Source organism: Thermobia domestica, chromosome 16 (assembly GCF_964235325.1).
Source record: "Thermobia domestica chromosome 16, izTheDome1.hap1.1, whole genome shotgun sequence".
In the NCBI taxonomy this organism is placed as follows: Eukaryota; Metazoa; Arthropoda; class Insecta; order Zygentoma; family Lepismatidae; genus Thermobia; species Thermobia domestica.
Window position 1 is genome coordinate 37,565,287 of NC_137469.1, and position 24,074 is coordinate 37,589,360.

General features: G+C 36.8%; 10 non-coding genes across 10 annotated transcripts; all 10 read right to left on the bottom strand.

Moving 5' to 3' along the window:
• Nucleotides 1-9,729: 9,729 nt before the first annotated feature.
• Nucleotides 9,730-9,803, bottom strand: TRNAI-AAU (transfer RNA isoleucine (anticodon AAU)). The gene has a single exon. It is a non-coding gene; the product is annotated as a tRNA-Ile (tRNA).
• A 206-nt stretch (nt 9,804-10,009) lies between these two features.
• On the bottom strand, nt 10,010-10,082 carry TRNAK-UUU (transfer RNA lysine (anticodon UUU)). The gene has a single exon. It is a non-coding gene; the product is annotated as a tRNA-Lys (tRNA).
• A 3,042-nt stretch (nt 10,083-13,124) lies between these two features.
• Nucleotides 13,125-13,198, bottom strand: TRNAI-AAU (transfer RNA isoleucine (anticodon AAU)). Its single transcript has one exon. It is a non-coding gene; the product is annotated as a tRNA-Ile (tRNA).
• Nucleotides 13,199-13,405: 207 nt separating this feature from the next.
• Nucleotides 13,406-13,478, bottom strand: TRNAK-UUU (transfer RNA lysine (anticodon UUU)). Its single transcript has one exon. It is a non-coding gene; the product is annotated as a tRNA-Lys (tRNA).
• A 3,042-nt stretch (nt 13,479-16,520) lies between these two features.
• TRNAI-AAU (transfer RNA isoleucine (anticodon AAU)) lies at nt 16,521-16,594 on the bottom strand. The gene has a single exon. It is a non-coding gene; the product is annotated as a tRNA-Ile (tRNA).
• A 207-nt stretch (nt 16,595-16,801) lies between these two features.
• On the bottom strand, nt 16,802-16,874 carry TRNAK-UUU (transfer RNA lysine (anticodon UUU)). Its single transcript has one exon. It is a non-coding gene; the product is annotated as a tRNA-Lys (tRNA).
• A 3,042-nt stretch (nt 16,875-19,916) lies between these two features.
• TRNAI-AAU (transfer RNA isoleucine (anticodon AAU)) lies at nt 19,917-19,990 on the bottom strand. The gene has a single exon. It is a non-coding gene; the product is annotated as a tRNA-Ile (tRNA).
• Nucleotides 19,991-20,197: 207 nt separating this feature from the next.
• Nucleotides 20,198-20,270, bottom strand: TRNAK-UUU (transfer RNA lysine (anticodon UUU)). The gene has a single exon. It is a non-coding gene; the product is annotated as a tRNA-Lys (tRNA).
• Nucleotides 20,271-23,312: 3,042 nt separating this feature from the next.
• TRNAI-AAU (transfer RNA isoleucine (anticodon AAU)) lies at nt 23,313-23,386 on the bottom strand. Its single transcript has one exon. It is a non-coding gene; the product is annotated as a tRNA-Ile (tRNA).
• A 207-nt stretch (nt 23,387-23,593) lies between these two features.
• TRNAK-UUU (transfer RNA lysine (anticodon UUU)) lies at nt 23,594-23,666 on the bottom strand. Its single transcript has one exon. It is a non-coding gene; the product is annotated as a tRNA-Lys (tRNA).
• Nucleotides 23,667-24,074: the final 408 nt, after the last annotated feature.

A 24,074-nucleotide genomic window follows, 5' to 3' on the forward strand; every position in this document is an offset into this window, starting at 1 on the left:
ATCATCAATATCTTCCTCCCCACATTTTATTCTTAATTTTTGAGCCATGTCGATTACAACTTCCTTTAAATTTTCACCAGTACGCTCCTGTATACCATGTATTTCAATATTTTTATTACGTCCATACTGATTAAGATCATTTATTTCTACATCCTGTAATTTTAATTGCTTTTTCAATTCTATGTTTTCTGCTTTTAGCTTGGCTATATCCTTATCCCGTTGAATATTACCCTTAATCTCTAGTTCAAGTTTCTTCAACAATTCATCGTGTTGATTAGACATAAATTGAACACTAGCTGTTAATTGAGCTATTTGAGCACAGAGTTCCTCAAGCTTCATTCCTATATCAGAAGGATTCAAAGATTTGTCATCCAATTTTGAGGATGTACTTTTGTTAATTAGCATTGACTCAGTTGCGCTCGGTGGTACAGTTTTTGTAATTACTACCTCCCTCGGATTAGAACCACTACAATCTCTACATACCCATTCCTTTATAATACCCGTCTGCTTCATGTCCGTATATTTCTCCACAGATATTTTGTAACACACTATATGAAATAATTTATTACAATTCTTTTTTGAACACTGTAGTGCGTCATCATAGCGACTAACTTTTGAATTACAAATTGTACAAGAAGACATTGTGATCGCACTACTGTAATAAATATATTTAAATCGGGATTCAAAATGGCGTCAAAGTTTACGTTCCTGCTTATGTTCCTGCTTTGGTATCCGTTCAGTATGGTTCCTGCTTATCAAAGAATTTGGCACTAGTACTCTAATTCTCGATAACCAAATTGAACCACATATAACAGTATATTTATACTATACAGCACACTATGTTAATTATACTTATATCGGGATCCAAAATGGCGGCAAGTTTTAATAGTGGTTGCTGCTAGTCATCGCTTTAGAAATTGGCACACTAATTTTCCATAACACAGGGATTCGGAGAAACAAAAACATATAAGTAATATGTTGTATGCTATATACAGTACTAATACTGAGATTGAATCACAGAAATAGTATTTAGTAAAGGAAAATAAACTTCAGTAATGTACTAGATTAAACTTCTAGCATATAAGTCTAACTATTCAACTTACTTGTTGAAGATAATTTCACAATTGCAATAACAGACACAGCTCTGCTCAGTTGTTTGTTTACATTTGTAACTAAACGCCTAAACTGGATAATTATTCACTTCTATCACTTACAGATGGTATTATCACAATCTCTGGCTATTCATATTCATGTCGCTATCTTCAAATGAGTTGAAAAATCAGTAGAACTTTTTAAATTAAATTATTTGCAGAGAGCACTCACTCAACACATCCACCTTGCACCGCAGCTTGGTTCTTCTTCTAATCTTCACGATAAGTCATTAATTGGTATATAGCAGAAATAGTTTTTATATTATTCAACGAATCAATATTCGTATTTTTTAAATTAAAAAAAGGAAGTATACATCGCCCGGACAGGGACTTGAACCCTGGACCGTTAGGTTAAAAGCCTAACGCGCTACCGACTTTTTTTTAAACATCTTTATTTCCCAAGGTCACTTACATACCTGAAAGAAATTGGTCGTTTAGACATAAGACATAGACGGTAATTACAAGTAGAAAGTTGAAATATATACAGTGCTATAAGAACAATACAAATCACATCATCATATTACATTTTTTTGTGCTTATCAAGGTAGACAAGAATTTGTAAAATATTGACAGTATTATAAGAAATTTAGAGGTACTACAAATATGATCTTACAGATATTACACTAGTCGTATCATGTTAAAATGAGGCAGTCAAAAAGTTTGCGAAATTCTTGTGGAAAGGTACCATACCAAAAGTTTTCCATCTGGTGCGTTTTAAGAATTCATGATAATTCGTGACACTTATGTGACTGCGACTGGAATCAATATGGTATAAGGTGTGTCCTATTAGCCAAGTAACAGCATTATTGCGGGTTGGAGGGTACCAATGGTAATCAGGTAAGGTAATAATATCAGGTGTAAAATGGTGGGGAGATGTCCGACATACGATAGCAAGGAGAGCACATAGTTTTAACCACACAGACATTACTAGCTGGCAAGAGGTGTATCTGTGGATAATGGTGTCGGGGTGTCCACAATGGAAACACGCATTATGAGGTAGGCGATGAATGTCGAACAAACGTTGATTAGTAGCATGAATATCATGCACAACACTATACCATAAACTACGTACACAAGTCGGAAGAAACTTTCTATGAATATTAAACCATATGCGATTCCAGTTACAACTATTATTGTTCTGCTGTACTCGTATCATAGTTGGAGTAAAGGTCATTTTTAAAAAATACAGATAAAAATCACGAGAACAGATTTCTCTTATCTCATCATGTTTAGACAGATAACTCCAGGCTAGGACGAATTTATATACATATAAGGGTGCGTGTTGAAGGAAAGGAACATTGGGTGGATTTGGAGCAGGTAAGGTGGGCGTCCAACATTGTAGCCATTGTTGTGTATGACTATGGTCCAAATGATACAATTTATAGCTACGTAATAAAAATAACATTTTACACTTGAGTCGTACATTGATTAAAGCAAGGCCACCATTGTCTACTGGTAACACCATTACTACCTGTGGAACTCGAAAGAAAAAGCCGCACCAAATAAACCAGCCAATGAGCGATTGCACTTTTTTGGCACAGATGTCCGGAAGTGGCCATACCTGTGCTGTATACCATAATTGAGAACATATATAAGTATTCACATACCAGACTCTCTGGATTAAATTCAGCTGTCGATGACGATTTTGGAGAACAACTGTCCTGATTTTATTGATTATTGGCGTCCAGACTGTCTCAGAGTCTGGATCAAGATTACTCGTAAAATTAACACCTAAAATTTTTAATTTCGTCACAATTTCTGAATGACAGATAGTTAACCCTTTATTGACCGTTGCCCAATTATTAAAGGTTAAACTCTTCGTTTTATTGACATTAGTACTTGCTCCACTAGCATTACAATAACTATTTAAGCACTGGTGCACATAGTTTACCTGAGCAACAGTGGTACAACTGATTGAGACATCATCAGCGAAAGCAAAACAAACAATATTTTGAAAATCATGTAAATGTGAGACTGGAAAACAGGACAAATTTTGCAATAAAGGTTCAAGAACTAAGCCAAATAACAACATTGACAATGGACATCCTTGGCGGATACCTCGCTTGATAGATATGGGTGAGCTAAAGTAACCATTGATGTGAAGCTGGGATTTTGCATTGTGATATAAATTTTTAATATTAGCAATAAAACGTGAATCAAAACCAAATGCTTGTAGTACAGCATAAAGATAGTTATGCTCGACAAAATCAAAAGCATGTTTGAAATCTATAGAAGTGACACAGGCAGGGAGCTGTTGCACTTGAAAATATCCCATGATGTCTCGTAGGCTACACAGGGCATAGTAAATATTACGTTCTTTTGATAGCGCTGCCTGCTTACCACTTAAAAGTTTCTCGATAACTTTTTCCATGCGTACTTTATATATCTTAGACAATAATTTGACATCAGTATTTAACAGCGTAATGGGTCTAAAATTAGAAATATGAGCTTGGGCTCCTTTTTTCGGAACTAAAATAATGATACCATCATTTTGCATAACATTTCCAGATTGAAACATATCATTAAGTACAGCAGTGAAAGTATCTCCTACCACATCCCAATACTGTTTATAGAAGAGAAAAATGAGTCCATCCTTGCCAGGACTGCTACAATGCTTTGTAGTATTTAACACATCATAAATCTCTTGTTTAGTAATCGGGGCTAACAATTGTGCATTGTCAGCCGCTGTTAATTTACAAGATATATTGGAAAAGAAAGTGGGCCATATCTGAGTAGCAACTGGATGCAATTCAAATAGTTGTTCATAATGCTGTGTTAAACTGGACATAATATCAGGTAATGCAGTAACAACTTGGCCATTTTCTAATACAAGATGTTCCATAAAATTAGTTCTCCTTCTATTATGTTGCCGCATGATGTGGAAAAATGTAACTCGTTCATTAGACAACAATAATTTGGAATCGAATGATTTAGTGATAGTCTGTAAAGAGTCGTTTTCTAATCGAATTAATTTTGCTCTGATTTTATTAATATGCATATACGTGTGCGCAGAGGGAGGCTGTTGCCACAACTCATGTAACACTTTGTAAAGGTAGTCAATGGTATTTTTGCTGTTCTGACGGTATTCAGAATGCATCCATTGGAAAAAAGATTTAATTTTATGCTTAGCATAATGAACCCACCACAAATTTAAACTGCCAAAATATCTCTGTTGTCGACACCAGTAAGCCCATTTCTCTCGAAACAGTTCTTTAATATCATCAGATTTCAGAAGCTGTGGATTAAGTTTCCAGTTAGAGGGACCGAACGTTGGGCTCAAACCAAGGAGAGGGGGAGGAAATTTGAGTAACATACACACAGCACTATGATCACTAAACGGAGCCATAAGAACATTAATGTCACACACACGAGGTACGAGATCGAAGGAGGTATAGATCCTGTCTATGCGTGACTTCACTGATGGAGTGACATGCGTATAAATGATATCAGTTCGTTTGGACCGCCAGGTATCAACTAAACGGAATCCGTGGACCAGTCTTTCTAACGCTAAGCATTTATTAAAATAGCCAGTAGAATCGTCACGAAACAAAATGGAATTGAAATCTCCAGCAAGGATAATACTCGTATGCGGAATAGAAAACAGAGGCACGATATCAGCATTAAAAAAATTTTCACGGTCAGTTTTGTGTAGAAAACCTGACATGCAATACAAATTTACATATAGAATGTTATCGCATACAAGGCTGAGCCCATTGCCAGACGGTAAACGAGTAACGTGTTGCACATGGATTCCTTTCTTCACTAATATTGCAGTACCTCTACCACTATATCCAAGATTAACAAAACAATTATACCGATCTATGAAACTTAAATCGGCAATTTTGAGTTCTTGCAAATTGAGTATATCAAAGTCATGTAATCGTATAAAGTTATGTAACAAGCGTTGTTTCGTAGGACTAGTTATACCATTTAAATTTAAAGTACCCACTTTACGAACAGTGACAATAGGGTAAGACATACACAGCGGATAGAAAGTAAATAGAATTATTAGAGCTGCAAAATAAACAAACTGCATGCTGAGACCTGACAAACAGGAAAAAGAAAACAACAACACTATTCAGGTTGATTCTTTACACTGTCTGTTTGTAGTGAATCGTCAAGGACAGTCGAGAAGCTAGGTTGCGATGATGTAATCGAAGCACCAACAACAGGCTCACGTGAGTCACGTGTCACGACAGCCTTCCCTTTCCCTGTGTTTGTTTTGATTTTCTTGTGTGTTGACAAGGCAATCTTACCTGCTTTTTCACTTATATAAACCGTTCTCACAGTTTTGCTGCTTTCCGCATCAACTGAGTCAGATAAAGGAGGCGGAAGGTCGTGAAGTACCTTAGTAGGCGGTATCTGCGAAGCACTGGTGTTGGAAGCCTTGTCCATTGCCGACACACTTATTAACGAACACTGGTCATTGACATCAGGCACCATGGGCGGATCTCCTATATCTTCGGGGGGCGCACTAGTTATTGAATCCTGTATCCCGGTATCCGTGGGTCGATCCAGGGAAGTAGGCACAGTCAGCACTGGAAACTCATTGAGGTTCTGTAGCGATGGAGCACTGTGGGCACTGGGTAATGAGTCAGATAAGGCCGTTGTTAACGTACTGTTACCAGGTTGAAAGCTCTGATCGGTTGAGTAACGAGGAGTTTGAGGAAGAGTTTTTCCAGATAACTGGGACATATTGAGCGTCAGAGGAGCTGTACTCAAATGTTTGGCGCGCTGTAGGCGTCGGGGACAAGAACTAAACGTGTGATCGACCTGGTGGCACGCGAAGCAAGTTGGGGGTTGCCCAAAGTATATAACGCTTGTTCGATAACCTTGGATGAGTAATTTCGAAGGAATATGCTTCTTGAGTTCCATATACGCTATACGTACGCCATTAAACACAGGAAAGCGGCACTGCTCATTTTCTATCTTTTTCACACTTCCGTAATTACTGAGGGCAGAATTGAGAAAACTAACATCTAGTTCAAGGGGGAGATCTGTGATACGTACACGTGTAAGAGTATCTGAAGCATTTTGCACTGAAACAAGGCTCCGCGAGCCATCTTGATGCAAAAAGAGAAGTTCACTAGGTGCATTGACGAGAAATTGTTCAAATTTTTCCGGAGAACTAAATTTCAAGAACACGCAATATTCCTCACTGTTTAATTGAATACCATCAATCTGATTCAAATTCACATGTACCTGTTCATCCAGCCAAATATGGATATCCAAAGCAGTTGGGCGTATATGTCGTGTACTTTTATCGAATGCAAGTTTTACTGTGTTCTGACGTAAACCACGAAACATGATGCTCACCAATTCAAACAAAAAACAACAAATACTTTACAAACAATAACTATATACTCGAAAAATATCAAAGCTGTTCACTATAGCAAGATAGCACTAATCACAGTCACTTGAAATAACACTTAGCTAGCCGCACTTAACTGGCTATTCGGTAGTCACAACGAGCAGGAGCAAACGTCCGCACTCCTTCACGTCTACCGGTGAACTCACTGACTGAGCTATCCAGGCTGACACACTCTTTTCGGGATAGATAATTTCGGTGCGATGTCGTTTCTGAGTATGTAGTACAGTCGGGTGCAAAAGTTAGGGACAAAAATGAGCTTTGTATGATTTATCACTCGGAAGGTGGCATAGATTGGTGAAACTTTGAACCATACAGAGAATGTAGCTTTGCAGTATAATACCAGGTATGATCTCAATAACAATAAAGAAACATGTGATTACAAGAACAAACATGACACTTTTAAACGTATACAATAAGTAGTACCGAAGGCACTTGGTGTGCCCCTGACATCAGCAGTTAAATAATTTTTAAAACGGTGTGTGATCAGCACGGACACTAATACAAGCTCTGCAACGTGCTTCCATGCTGTTCACAAAGTGATATGGAGTTCCATTCGTTCACCAGCACTATTGATAATTGCTGGATGGCCATTGGTGTATCTGAACGTGCTGCGACCCCTCATTCAACTCACCGACTGCAAATGGTGCCACCGATGTGTATGGGTTATCGAATTACAATTCAATGGCAGTGGGCAGTCTTTTGATGGAACACCCCTCGAATTTTCCTTTTTTTCTTTTTCTTTCTTTTTAGAATTTTCGTGTATTCCTATGTTATGCAAGTAAAACGAATTCGTTTCCATAAACTCGGTGAATAGTAACAATGTTTACTCAATTTGTACTGTACAATATATTGCTATAGTGAGCCTCTGGCTATTTATAACAAAAAGTACCAATAAATTATATTAAATTAAAGTTATTACTCCCAAAGTATCTTATTCGTAAGTATGAAGTCTTATAGGTTGACTATATCATTCATCTGTCTGTCGATATATATCAGAGCTAAAACGGTAACATACCGAGATATGTCTTGTTGGAATCACTTCAGCGTCCCAAGAATAAGTTTCATTTATTCCTTTAACCCTCTGGTAAAACTAAAAATGATAGAAATTAAGTTACTTCCGATTTCAACGTTGATCAATATAGAGCAGAAACGATAACAGATAGTGAGACTGTTCCCAAGAATGTATTCTCTTTTTTTCGTTAAACCCTTGCGTTCTAGTGACATCCACGTGAATGTCAGGAAATACTCCGTTACAAAATGCCAGTGACATCGATGGGCATATTATGAAACCATATCTTTTATTAAGGATAGAATTAATCCTGCAGATGGTGAAGTACGGTATTTGAGTGGATGCAAGGCACGAGTTAATTCAACTATTTCTCCTTAGGTGACAGCACCTTACAGACAAAGAAATGTTTTGTCTCAGTGGATGGCTGGTCTAAGGGAGCATTCAATTACGACACACATGCGTTTTGACGATAAACAATTGGCAACTTCAAGACAGGAAGAAAGGTGTAAAAAAGTCTTTAATCTCCAGTCAGTACTGCCAACCTGAAGCAACATAAAATCCCTTCAGAACATCAAAATTTCTGTTTTTCAATTCAAGTGTTCCACAATGTAAATATTTTCTTTTATCAATAATTTGAATGCTCTCCGTGTGCGTACACAATAACTATACCCTATATAACGGTTTAGACAGTCGTTTAACATCAATTGAGAACCTGGTATTACAGAACGCACAAAGGAAAATGACACCTGAAACGCAAGGGATTAAAACTCTATTCAAACCGGAAGTGATAGATATTAAGAATTTCCTGTTTTAGTGTTGATCGCCATGAAGCAAAAAGTGATAGATACCGAATAGCAATTTTCGGCAATTAAAAGTCTGAAAAGTATATTCTATTTACGACTTCATTCCTCAAGTGCAGCCGGAAGTTCTATGAACCAGTATCATTTTCTGGTTTGAATATTTGTCTTCGTATAACGAAAATGCTAGAATAGAAAAGATGGCTACTGAATATGATTTCAACGTCCCAAGAGTAAGTTTAATCTCTGATCTTGCTGCTGTATTACGAATAGAAGTTATAAATAGATTTACTACGAATTGAGTTCGCGTAAGTCTCAAGTCTATTGCAGTGTCATAATGCTTCTTCGATCACAAAATTAACAATAATATCTGTTCTAGATTTGTTAGATCCGTTTAAATCCCATTCTGTACTATCTTTAAAATCATTAACTTCATATTGGCATAAAGATTCATTTCGTCACTCAGTCATAGTTACTTTTGCTATAAACGATGGCCCGAATAAGGAATCGAACCCTAGTTCGTTAGGTTAAAATATAACTACTATCGTGCTTCCTTTTTCTTCTTTTAATAATCGCAACCTGAACCCTTGTCTCTGAGGTTTTGTAAGTAAATCTTATTTACTTTTCTCTTAATTATTCAATCAATGTTGCCCATCAATTGAATTTGAATTGATTTGTGATTTGCGTCCCCTTCACCAGCAAGGCTATAACAGACGTGGACCTACACCTTAAGATGGAATCCGAACCGCATTAGCTCCTGCCGAGAATCAAACCCATCTCATACGCCAAAGACGCGTAGGTTATCCACACAGCCACTAGGAAATCCAGTATTGCCCACGAAACGAGAAGTGTTTTCTCATCTCGTTATTTAATTTACAATTCTTGTCTCGTCTCTATTCTAACAAAACTTATCTCGTATATTTTTGTAAATTTATTACTATTATTGTTATACGAAATTTTATCTAAAGGTGATCAGAACGCTTCCCCGTCACGTCACAAAATGTTCCCGAACGGTGTGATATAACAGCTGGAGTACACTCTGTATTGTCTTGCGTATCGTTCAGCACTAATAAATGCTCTTAATTGTGTTCCTACAATCTCACTATCAGTTTCATACAATCAATCTGTAATACAAAAACAGTGTAGAGATCTAAGACATGGGTAAACTAGTGTTACGAGAATTGTCTTGTTTCAAATTTGAAAATGCACCTATCGTCTCGAAAGGATACGAGATCTCGTGAAAGAAGGACTCTAAATGTTACTATTTCGTCTTGTAATGTAACATTTTCTGTTTGTTTTGGTATGGTGCATAGCCGCGAAATATTCCCATTTGCATGTAGCATCCAGAAAAGCAAGCTAGACTCACGACAAACGTATCAAACCATTCGATTATAAAATTTATGGCCAGTAAGGGAATCGAACCCATGATCTTTGTGTTATTAGCACGACGCTCTAACCAACTGAGCTAAGCGGCCTAATTGCCAATTAAAATTTATTTTTGTTTTCGTAGTAAAATTGCTTGATTGGTCATAATTAACATCTACTTTACGCTTTGATGAGCTCAACTAAATACTATATCATCTTCACGATTAATCATTAATTGGTATATAGCAGAAATAGTTTTTATATTATTCAACGAATCAATATTCGTATTTTTTAAATTAAAAAAGGAAGTATACATCGCCCGGACAGGGACTTGAACCCTGGACCGCTAGGTTAAAAGCCTAACGCTCTACCGACTGAGCTATCCGGGCTGACACACTCTTTTCGGGATAGATAATTTCGGTGCGATGTCGTTTCTGAGTATGTAGTACAGTCGGTTGGAAAAGTTAGGGACAAAAGTGAGATTTGTATGATTTATCACTCGGAAAGTGGCATAGATTGGTGAAACTTTGAACCATTCAGAGAATATAGCTTTGCAGTATAATACCAGGTAGGATCTCAATAACAATAAAGAAACATGTGATTACAAGAACAAACATGACACTTTTAAACGTATACAATAAGTAATACCGAAGGCACTTGGTGTGCCCCTGACATCAGTTGTTAAATAATTTTTAAAACGGTGTGTGATCAGCACGGACAGTAATACAAGCTCTGCAACGTGCTTCCATGCTGTTCACAAAGTGATATGGAGTTCCATTCGTTCACCAGCACTATTGATAATTGCTGGATGGCCATTGGTGTATCTGAACGTGCTGCGACCCCTCATTCAACTCACCGACTGCAAATGGTGCCACCGATGTGTGTGGGTTATCGAATTACAATTCAATGGCAGTGGACAGTCTTTTGATGGAACACCCCTCGAATTTTCCTTTTTTTCTTTTTCTTTCTTTTTAGAATTTTCGTGTATTCCTATGTTATGCAAGTAAAACGAATTCGTTTCCATAAACTCGGTGAATAGTAACAGTGTTTACTCAATTTGTACCGTACAATATATTGCTATAGTGAGCCTCTGGCTATTTATAACAAAAAGTACCAATAAATTATATTAAATTAAAGTTATTACTCCCAAAGTATCTTATTCGTAAGTATGAAGTCTTATAGGTTGACTATATCATTCATCTGTCTGTCTAAATATATCAGAGCTAAAACGGTAACATACCGAGATATGTCTTGTTGGAATCACTTCAGCGTCCCAAGAATAAGTTTCATTTATTCCTTTAACCCTCTGGTAAAACTAAAAATGATAGAAATTAAGTTACTTCCGATTTCAACGTTGATCAATATAGAGCAGAAACGATAACAGATAGTGAGACTGTTCCCAAGAATGGATTCTCTTTCTTTCGTTAAACCCTTGCGTTCTAGTGACATCCACGTGAATGTCAGGAAATACTCCGTTACAAAATACCAGTGACACCGATGGGCATATCATGAAAACATATCTTTTATTAAGGATAGAATTAATCCTGCAGATGGTGAAGTACGGTATTTGAGTGGATGCAAGGCACGAGTTAATTCAACTATTTCTCCTTAGGTGACAGCACCTTACAGACAAAGAAATGTTTTGTCTCAGTGGATGGCTGGTCTAAGGGAGCATTCAATTACGACACACATGCGTTTTGACGATAAACAATTGGCAACTTCAAGACAGGAAGAAAGGTGTAAAAAGTCTTTAATCTCCAGTCAGTACTGCCAACCTGAAGCAACATAAAATCCCTTCAGAACATCAAAATTTCTGTTTTTCAATTCAAGTGTTCCACAATGTAAATATTTTCTTTTATCAATAATTTGAATGCTCTCCGTGTGCGTACACAATAACTATACCCTATATAACGGTTTAGACAGTCGTTTAACATCAAATGAGAACCTGGTATTACAGAACGCACAAAAGAAAATGACACCTGAAACGCAAGGGATTAAAACTCTATTCAAACCGGAAGTGATAGATATTAAGAATTTCCTGTTTTAGTGTTGATCGCCATGAAGCAAAAAGTGATAGATACCGAATACCAATTTTCGGCAATTAAAAGTTTGAAAAGTATATTCTATTTACGACTTCATTCCTCAAGTGCAGCCGGAAGTTCTATGAACCAGTATCATTTTCTGGTTTGAATATTTGTCTTCGTATAACGAAAATGCTAGAATAGAAAAGATGGCTACTGAATATGATTTCAACGTCCCAAGAGTAAGTTTAATCTCTGATCTTGCTGCTGTATTACGAATAGAAGTTATAAATTGATTTACTACGAATTGAGTTCGCGTAAGTCTCAGGACTATTGCAGTGTCATAATGCTTCTTCGATCACAAAATTAACAATAATATCTGTTCTAGATTTGTTAGATCCGTTTAAATCCCATTCTGTACTATCTTTAAAATCATTAACTTCATATTGGCATAAAGATTCATTTCGTCACTCAGTCATAGTTACTTTTGTTATAAACGATGGCCCGAATAAGGAATCGAACCCTAGTTCGTTAGGTTAAAATATAACTACTATCGTGCTTCCTTTTTCTTTTTTAATAATCGCAACCTGAACACTTGTCCCTGAGGTCTTGTAAGTAAATCTTATTTACTTTTCTCATAATTATTCAACCAATGTTGCCCATCAATTGAATTTGAATTGATTTGTGATTTGCGTCTCCTCCACCAGCAAGGCTATAACAGACGTGGACCTACACCTTAAGATGCAATCCGAACCGCAATAGCTCCTGCCGATTATCAAACCCGTCTCATACGCCAAAGACGCGTAGGTTGTCCACACAGCCACTAGGAAATTCAGTATTGCCCACGAAACGAGAAGTGTTTCCTCATCTCGTTATTTTATTTACAATTCTTGTCTCGTCTCTATTCTAACAAAACTTATCTCGTATATTTTTGTATTTTTATTACTATTATTGTTATACGAAATTTTATCTAAAGGTGATCAGAACGCTTCCCCGTCACGTCACAAAATGTCCCCGAACGGTGTGATATAACAGCTGGAGTACACTGTGTAATGTCTTGCGTATCGTTCAGCACTAATAAATGCTCTTAATTGTGTTCCTACAATCTCACTATCAGTTTCATACTATCAATCATGTAATACTAAAACAGTGTAGAGATCTTAAACATGGGTAAACTAGTGTTGCGAGAATTGTCTTGTTTCAAATTTGAAAATGCACTTTTCGTCTCGAGAGGATACGATTTCTCGTGAAAGAAGGACTCTAAATGTTACTATTTCGTCTTGTAATGTAACATTTTCTGTTTGTTTTGGTATGGTGCATAGCCGCGAAATATTCCCATTTGCACGTAGCATCCAGCAAAGCAAGCTAGATTCACGACAAACGTATCAAACCGTTCGATTATAAAATTTATGGCCAGTAAGGGGATCGAACCCATGACCTTCGCGTTATTAGCACGACGCTCTAACCAACTGAGCTAACCGGCTTGATTGCCAGTTGAAATTTATTTTCGTTTTCGTAGGAAAATTGCTTGATTGGTCATAATTAACATCTACTTCACGCTTTGATGAGCTCAACTAAATACTATATCATCTTCACGATTAGTCATTAATTGGTATATAGCAGAAATAGTGTTTATATTATTCAACGAATCAATATTCGTATTTTTTAAATTAAAAAAAGGAAGTATACATCGCCCAGACAGGGACTTGAACCCTGGACCGCTAGGTTAAAAGCCTAACGCTCTACCGACTGAGCTATCCGGGCTGACACACTCTTTTCGGGATAGATAATTTCGGTGCGCTGTCGTTTCTGAGTATGTAGTACAGTCGGTTGGAAAAGTTAGGGACAAAAGTGAGATTTGTATGATTTATCACTCGGAAAGTGGCATAGATTGGTGAAACTTTGAACCATACAGAGAATGTAGCTTTGCAGTATAATACCAGGTATGATCTCAATAACAATAAAGAAACATGTGATTACAAGAACAAACATGACACTTTTAAACGTATACAATAAGTAATACCGAAGGCACTTGGTGTGCCCCTGACGTCAGTTGTTAAATAATTTTTAAAACGGTGTGTGATCAGCACGGACAGTAATACAAGCTCTGCAACGTGCTTCCATGCTGTTCACAAAGTGATATGGAGTTCCATTCGTTCACCAGCACTATTGATAATTGCTGGATGGCCATTGGTGTATCTGAACGTGCTGCGACCCCTCATTCAACTCACCGACTGCAAATGGTGCCACCGATGTGTGTGGGTTATCGAATTACAATTCAATGGCAGTGGACAGTCTTTTGATGGAACACCCCTCGAATTTTCCTTTTTTTCTTTTTCTTTCTTTTTAGAATTTTCGTGTATTCCTATGTTATGCAAGTAAAACGAATTCGTTTCAATAAACTCGGTGAATAGTAACAGTGTTTACTCAATTTGTACTGTACAATATATTGCTATAGTGAGCCTCTGGCTATTTATAACAAAAAGTACCAATAAATTATATTAAATTAAAGTTATTACTCCCAAAGTATCTTATTCGTAAGTATGAAGTCTTATAGGTTGACTATATCATTCATCTGTCTGTCTAAATATATCAGAGCTAAAACGGTAACATACCGAGATATGTCTTGTTGGAATCACTTCAGCGTCCCAAGAATAAGTTTCATTTATTCCTTTAACCCTCTGGTAAAACTAAAAATGATAGAAATTAAGTTACTTCCGATTTCAACGTTGATCAATATAGAGCAGAAACGATAACAGATAGTGAGACTGTTCCCAAGAATGGATTCTCTTTCTTTCGTTAAACCCTTGCGTTCTAGTGACATCCACGTGAATGTCAGGAAATACTCCGTTACAAAATGCCAGTGACATCGATGGGCATATTATGAAACCATATCTTTTATTAAGGATAGAATTAATCCTGCAGATGGTGAAGTACGGTATTTGAGTGGATGCAAGGCACGAGTTAATTCAACTATTTCTCCTTAGGTGACAGCACCTTACAGACAAAGAAATGTTTTGTCTCAGTGGATGGCTGGTCTAAGGGAGCATTCAATTACGACACACATGCGTTTTGACGATAAACAATTGGCAACTTCAAGACAGGAAGAAAGGTGTAAAAAGTCTTTAATCTCCATTCAGTACTGCCAACCTGAAGCAACATAAAATCCCTTCAGAACATCAACATTTCTGTTTTTCAATTCAAGTGTTCCACAATGTAAATATTTTCTTTTATCAATAATTTGAATGCTCTCCGTGTGCGTACACAATAACTATACCCTATATAACGGTTTAGACAGTCGTTTAACATCAATTGAGAACCTGGTATTACAGAACGCACAAACGAAAATGACACCTGAAACGCAAGGGATTAAAACTCTATTCAAACCGGAAGTAATAGATATTAAGAATTTCCTGTTTTAGTGTTGATCGCCATGAAGCAAAAAGTGATAGATACCGAATAGCAATTTTCGGCAATTAAAAGTTTGAAAAGTATATTCTATTTACGACTTCATTCCTCAAGTGCAGCCGGAAGTTCTATGAACCAGTATCATTTTCTGGTTTGAATATTTGTCTTCGTATAACGAAAATGCTAGAATAGAAAAGATGGCTACTGAATATGATTTCAACGTCCCAAGAGTAAGTTTAATCTCTGATCTTGCTGCTGTATTACGAATAGAAGTTATAAATTGATTTACTACGAATTGAGTTCGCGTAAGTCTCAGGACTATTGCAGTGTCATAATGCTTCTTCGATCACAAAATTAACAATAATATCTGTTCTAGATTTGTTAGATCCGTTTAAATCCCATTCTGTACTATCTTTAAAATCATTAACTTCATATTGGCATAAAGATTCATTTCGTCACTCAGTCATAGTTACTTTTGTTATAAACGATGGCCCGAATAAGGAATCGAACCCTAGTTCGTTAGGTTAAAATATAACTACTATCGTGCTTCCTTTTTCTTTTTTAATAATCGCAACCTGAACACTTGTCCCTGAGGTCTTGTAAGTAAATCTTATTTACTTTTCTCATAATTATTCAACCAATGTTGCCCATCAATTGAATTTGAATTGATTTGTGATTTGCGTCTCCTCCACCAGCAAGGCTATAACAGACGTGGACCTACACCTTAAGATGCAATCCGAACCGCATTAGCTCCTGCCGATTATCAAACCCGTCTCATACGCCAAAGACGCGTAGGTTGTCCACACAGCCACTAGGAAATTCAGTATTGCCCACGAAACGAGAAGTGTTTCCTCATCTCGTTATTTTATTTACAATTCTTGTCTCGTCTCTATTCTAACAAAACTTATCTCGTATATTTTTGTATTTTTATTACTATTATTGTTATACGAAATTTTATCTAAAGGTGATCAGAACGCTTCCCCGTCACGTCACAAAATGTCCCCGAACGGTGTGATATAACAGCTGGAGTACACTGTGTAATGTCTTGCGTATCGTTCAGCACTAATAAATGCTCTTAATTGTGTTCCTACAATCTCACTATCAGTTTCATACTATCAATCATGTAATACTAAAACAGTGTAGAGATCTTAAACATGGGTAAACTAGTGTTGCGAGAATTGTCTTGTTTCAAATTTGAAAATGCACTTTTCGTCTCGAGAGGATACGATTTCTCGTGAAAGAAGGACTCTAAATGTTACTATTTCGTCTTGTAATGTAACATTTTCTGTTTGTTTTGGTATGGTGCATAGCCGCGAAATATTCCCATTTGCACGTAGCATCCAGCAAAGCAAGCTAGATTCACGACAAACGTATCAAACCGTTCGATTATAAAATTTATGGCCAGTAAGGGGATCGAACCCATGACCTTCGCGTTATTAGCACGACGCTCTAACCAACTGAGCTAACCGGCTTGATTGCCAGTTGAAATTTATTTTCGTTTTCGTAGGAAAATTGCTTGATTGGTCATAATTAACATCTACTTCACGCTTTGATGAGCTCAACTAAATACTATATCATCTTCACGATTAGTCATTAATTGGTATATAGCAGAAATAGTGTTTATATTATTCAACGAATCAATATTCGTATTTTTTAAATTAAAAAAAGGAAGTATACATCGCCCAGACAGGGACTTGAACCCTGGACCGCTAGGTTAAAAGCCTAACGCTCTACCGACTGAGCTATCCGGGCTGACACACTCTTTTCGGGATAGATAATTTCGGTGCGCTGTCGTTTCTGAGTATGTAGTACAGTCGGTTGGAAAAGTTAGGGACAAAAGTGAGATTTGTATGATTTATCACTCGGAAAGTGGCATAGATTGGTGAAACTTTGAACCATACAGAGAATGTAGCTTTGCAGTATAATACCAGGTATGATCTCAATAACAATAAAGAAACATGTGATTACAAGAACAAACATGACACTTTTAAACGTATACAATAAGTAATACCGAAGGCACTTGGTGTGCCCCTGACGTCAGTTGTTAAATAATTTTTAAAACGGTGTGTGATCAGCACGGACAGTAATACAAGCTCTGCAACGTGCTTCCATGCTGTTCACAAAGTGATATGGAGTTCCATTCGTTCACCAGCACTATTGATAATTGCTGGATGGCCATTGGTGTATCTGAACGTGCTGCGACCCCTCATTCAACTCACCGACTGCAAATGGTGCCACCGATGTGTGTGGGTTATCGAATTACAATTCAATGGCAGTGGACAGTCTTTTGATGGAACACCCCTCGAATTTTCCTTTTTTTCTTTTTCTTTCTTTTTAGAATTTTCGTGTATTCCTATGTTATGCAAGTAAAACGAATTCGTTTCAATAAACTCGGTGAATAGTAACAGTGTTTACTCAATTTGTACTGTACAATATATTGCTATAGTGAGCCTCTGGCTATTTATAACAAAAAGTACCAATAAATTATATTAAATTAAAGTTATTACTCCCAAAGTATCTTATTCGTAAGTATGAAGTCTTATAGGTTGACTATATCATTCATCTGTCTGTCTAAATATATCAGAGCTAAAACGGTAACATACCGAGATATGTCTTGTTGGAATCACTTCAGCGTCCCAAGAATAAGTTTCATTTATTCCTTTAACCCTCTGGTAAAACTAAAAATGATAGAAATTAAGTTACTTCCGATTTCAACGTTGATCAATATAGAGCAGAAACGATAACAGATAGTGAGACTGTTCCCAAGAATGGATTCTCTTTCTTTCGTTAAACCCTTGCGTTCTAGTGACATCCACGTGAATGTCAGGAAATACTCCGTTACAAAATGCCAGTGACATCGATGGGCATATTATGAAACCATATCTTTTATTAAGGATAGAATTAATCCTGCAGATGGTGAAGTACGGTATTTGAGTGGATGCAAGGCACGAGTTAATTCAACTATTTCTCCTTAGGTGACAGCACCTTACAGACAAAGAAATGTTTTGTCTCAGTGGATGGCTGGTCTAAGGGAGCATTCAATTACGACACACATGCGTTTTGACGATAAACAATTGGCAACTTCAAGACAGGAAGAAAGGTGTAAAAAGTCTTTAATCTCCATTCAGTACTGCCAACCTGAAGCAACATAAAATCCCTTCAGAACATCAACATTTCTGTTTTTCAATTCAAGTGTTCCACAATGTAAATATTTTCTTTTATCAATAATTTGAATGCTCTCCGTGTGCGTACACAATAACTATACCCTATATAACGGTTTAGACAGTCGTTTAACATCAATTGAGAACCTGGTATTACAGAACGCACAAACGAAAATGACACCTGAAACGCAAGGGATTAAAACTCTATTCAAACCGGAAGTAATAGATATTAAGAATTTCCTGTTTTAGTGTTGATCGCCATGAAGCAAAAAGTGATAGATACCGAATAGCAATTTTCGGCAATTAAAAGTTTGAAAAGTATATTCTATTTACGACTTCATTCCTCAAGTGCAGCCGGAAGTTCTATGAACCAGTATCATTTTCTGGTTTGAATATTTGTCTTCGTATAACGAAAATGCTAGAATAGAAAAGATGGCTACTGAATATGATTTCAACGTCCCAAGAGTAAGTTTAATCTCTGATCTTGCTGCTGTATTACGAATAGAAGTTATAAATTGATTTACTACGAATTGAGTTCGCGTAAGTCTCAGGACTATTGCAGTGTCATAATGCTTCTTCGATCACAAAATTAACAATAATATCTGTTCTAGATTTGTTAGATCCGTTTAAATCCCATTCTGTACTATCTTTAAAATCATTAACTTCATATTGGCATAAAGATTCATTTCGTCACTCAGTCATAGTTACTTTTGTTATAAACGATGGCCCGAATAAGGAATCGAACCCTAGTTCGTTAGGTTAAAATATAACTACTATCGTGCTTCCTTTTTCTTTTTTAATAATCGCAACCTGAACACTTGTCCCTGAGGTCTTGTAAGTAAATCTTATTTACTTTTCTCATAATTATTCAACCAATGTTGCCCATCAATTGAATTTGAATTGATTTGTGATTTGCGTCTCCTCCACCAGCAAGGCTATAACAGACGTGGACCTACACCTTAAGATGCAATCCGAACCGCATTAGCTCCTGCCGATTATCAAACCCGTCTCATACGCCAAAGACGCGTAGGTTGTCCACACAGCCACTAGGAAATTCAGTATTGCCCACGAAACGAGAAGTGTTTCCTCATCTCGTTATTTTATTTACAATTCTTGTCTCGTCTCTATTCTAACAAAACTTATCTCGTATATTTTTGTATTTTTATTACTATTATTGTTATACGAAATTTTATCTAAAGGTGATCAGAACGCTTCCCCGTCACGTCACAAAATGTCCCCGAACGGTGTGATATAACAGCTGGAGTACACTGTGTAATGTCTTGCGTATCGTTCAGCACTAATAAATGCTCTTAATTGTGTTCCTACAATCTCACTATCAGTTTCATACTATCAATCATGTAATACTAAAACAGTGTAGAGATCTTAAACATGGGTAAACTAGTGTTGCGAGAATTGTCTTGTTTCAAATTTGAAAATGCACTTTTCGTCTCGAGAGGATACGATTTCTCGTGAAAGAAGGACTCTAAATGTTACTATTTCGTCTTGTAATGTAACATTTTCTGTTTGTTTTGGTATGGTGCATAGCCGCGAAATATTCCCATTTGCACGTAGCATCCAGCAAAGCAAGCTAGATTCACGACAAACGTATCAAACCGTTCGATTATAAAATTTATGGCCAGTAAGGGGATCGAACCCATGACCTTCGCGTTATTAGCACGACGCTCTAACCAACTGAGCTAACCGGCTTGATTGCCAGTTGAAATTTATTTTCGTTTTCGTAGGAAAATTGCTTGATTGGTCATAATTAACATCTACTTCACGCTTTGATGAGCTCAACTAAATACTATATCATCTTCACGATTAGTCATTAATTGGTATATAGCAGAAATAGTGTTTATATTATTCAACGAATCAATATTCGTATTTTTTAAATTAAAAAAAGGAAGTATACATCGCCCAGACAGGGACTTGAACCCTGGACCGCTAGGTTAAAAGCCTAACGCTCTACCGACTGAGCTATCCGGGCTGACACACTCTTTTCGGGATAGATAATTTCGGTGCGATGTCGTTTCTGAGTATGTAGTACAGTCGGTTGGAAAAGTTAGGGACAAAAGTGAGATTTGTATGATTTATCACTCGGAAAGTGGCATAGATTGGTGAAACTTTGAACCATACAGAGAATGTAGCTTTGCAGTATAATACCAGGTATGATCTCAATAACAATAAAGAAACATGTGATTACAAGAACAAACATGACACTTTTAAACGTATACAATAAGTAATACCGAAGGCACTTGGTGTGCCCCTGACGTCAGTTGTTAAATAATTTTTAAAACGGTGTGTGATCAGCACGGACAGTAATACAAGCTCTGCAACGTGCTTCCATGCTGTTCACAAAGTGATATGGAGTTCCATTCGTTCACCAGCACTATTGATAATTGCTGGATGGCCATTGGTGTATCTGAACGTGCTGCGACCCCTCATTCAACTCACCGACTGCAAATGGTGCCACCGATGTGTGTGGGTTATCGAATTACAATTCAATGGCAGTGGACAGTCTTTTGATGGAACACCCCTCGAATTTTCCTTTTTTTCTTTTTCTTTCTTTTTAGAATTTTCGTGTATTCCTATGTTATGCAAGTAAAACGAATTCGTTTCCATAAACTCGGTGAATAGTAACAGTGTTTACTCAATTTGTACTGTACAATATATTGCTATAGTGAGCCTCTGGCTATTTATAACAAAAAGTACCAATAAATTATATTAAATTAAAGTTATTACTCCCAAAGTATCTTATTCGTAAGTATGAAGTCTTATAGGTTGACTATATCATTCATCTGTCTGTCTAAATATATCAGAGCTAAAACGGTAACATACCGAGATATGTCTTGTTGGAATCACTTCAGCGTCCCAAGAATAAGTTTCATTTATTCCTTTAACCCTCTGGTAAAACTAAAAATGATAGAAATTAAGTTACTTCCGATTTCAACGTTGATCAATATAGAGCAGAAACGATAACAGATAGTGAGACTGTTCCCAAGAATGGATTCTCTTTCTTTCGTTAAACCCTTGCGTTCTAGTGACATCCACGTGAATGTCAGGAAATACTCCGTTACAAAATGCCAGTGACATCGATGGGCATATTATGAAACCATATCTTTTATTAAGGATAGAATTAATCCTGCAGATGGTGAAGTACGGTATTTGAGTGGATGCAAGGCACGAGTTAATTCAACTATTTCTCCTTAGGTGACAGCACCTTACAGACAAAGAAATGTTTTGTCTCAGTGGATGGCTGGTCTAAGGGAGCATTCAATTACGACACACATGCGTTTTGACGATAAACAATTGGCAACTTCAAGACAGGAAGAAAGGTGTAAAAAGTCTTTAATCTCCATTCAGTACTGCCAACCTGAAGCAACATAAAATCCCTTCAGAACATCAACATTTCTGTTTTTCAATTCAAGTGTTCCACAATGTAAATATTTTCTTTTATCAATAATTTGAATGCTCTCCGTGTGCGTACACAATAACTATACCCTATATAACGGTTTAGACAGTCGTTTAACATCAATTGAGAACCTGGTATTACAGAACGCACAAACGAAAATGACACCTGAAACGCAAGGGATTAAAACTCTATTCAAACCGGAAGTAATAGATATTAAGAATTTCCTGTTTTAGTGTTGATCGCCATGAAGCAAAAAGTGATAGATACCGAATAGCAATTTTCGGCAATTAAAAGTTTGAAAAGTATATTCTATTTACGACTTCATTCCTCAAGTGCAGCCGGAAGTTCTATGAACCAGTATCATTTTCTGGTTTGAATATTTGTCTTCGTATAACGAAAATGCTAGAATAGAAAAATGGCTACTGAATATGATTTCAACGTCCCAAGAGTAAGTTCAATCTCTGATCTTGCTGCTGTATTACGAATAGAAGTTATAAATAGATCTACTACGAATTGAGTTCGCGTAAGTCTCTAGTCTATTGCAGTGTCATAATGCTTCTTCAATCAGAAAATTAACAATAATATCTGTTCTAGATTTGTTAGATCCGTTTAAATCCCATTCTGTACTATCTTTAAAATCATTAACTTCATATTGGCATAAAGATTCATTTCGTCACTCAGTCATAGTTACTTTTGTTATAAACGATGGCCCGAATAAAGAATCGAACCCTAGTTCGTTAGGTTAAAATATAATTACTATCGTGCTTCCTTTTTCTTCTTTTAATAATCGCAACCTGAACCCTTGTCTCTGAGGTCTTGTAAGTGAATCTTATTTACTTTTCTCTTAATTATTCAATCAATGTTGCCCATCAATTGAATTTGAATTGATTTGTGATTTGCGTCCCCTTCACCAGCAAGGCTATAACAGACGTGGACCTACACCTTAAGATGGAATCCGAACCGCATTAGCTCCTGCCGAGAATCAAACCCATCTCATACGCCAAAGATGCGTAGATTATCCACACAGCCACTAGGAAATTCAGTATTGCCCACGAAACGAGAAGTGTTTCCTCATCTCGTTATTTTATTTACAATTCTTGTGTCGTCTCTATTCTAACAAAACTTATCTCGTATATTTTTGTAAATTTATTACTATTATTGTTATACGAAATTTTATCTAAAGGTGATCAGAACGCTTCCCCGTCACGTCACAAAATGTCCCCGAACGGTGTGATATAACAGCTGGAGTACACTGTGTAATGTCTTGCGTATCGTTCAGCACTAATAAATGCTCTTAATTGTGTTCCTACAATCTCACTATCAGTTTCATACTATCAATCATGTAATACTAAAACAGTGTAGAGATCTTAAACATGGGTAAACTAGTGTTGCGAGAATTGTGTTGTTTCAAATTTGAAAATGCACTTTTCGTCTCGAGAGGATACGATTTCTCGTGAAAGAAGGACTCTAAATGTTACTATTTCGTCTTGTAATGTAACATTTTCTGTTTGTTTTGGTATGGTGCATAGCCGCGAAATATTCCCATTTGCATGTAGCATCCAGAAAAGCAAGCTAGACTCACGACAAACGTATCAAACCGTTCGAATATAAAATTTATGGCCAGTAAGGGAATCGAACCCATGCTCTTCGTGTTATTAACACGACGCTCTAACCAGCTGAGCTAACCGGCCTAATTGCCAGTTAAAATTTATTTTTGTTTTCGTAGGAAAATTGCTTGATTGGTCATAATTAACATCTACTTTACGCTTTGATGAGCTCAACTAAATACTATATCATCTTCACGATTAATCATTAATTGGTATATAGCAGAAATAGTTTTTATATTATTCAACGAATCAATATTCGTATTTTTTAAATTAAAAAAAGGAAGTATACATCGCCCGGACAGGGACTTAAACCCTGGACCGTTAGGTTAAAAGCCTAACGCTCTACCGACTGAGCTATCCGGGCTTTTTTTTTCATTTTCTTTATTACAGTAGAGTTACAGATAAATCATAAAGTACAGTCAGATTACATGAGTATCAGAGAACAGTTCCTTGTTTTCTATTAGTAGAGTGACAGAGATCAGAATGCACGATTACATAGTGGTAGAACGTCCAAAGTCAGGGCGTTAGTTATAAGCTTGAACAAGAGCTACATCGAGGAAATGTGCAAATAGGGTTTTTCGTCTGGTTGGTGGAAAATGTCTATATCTGGTATACAAGTAATCCTGGTATTCGGTGATACGGCGTAACTCAGGAGTAAAGATATAATGAACAGTACTCGATATTAACCACAGCACTGAGTTGTGTTTAGCGCTGGGAAAGAGACGGAAATCAGGAAATAAGACGAGATCACTGGTAACAGAAGCTGGCACTG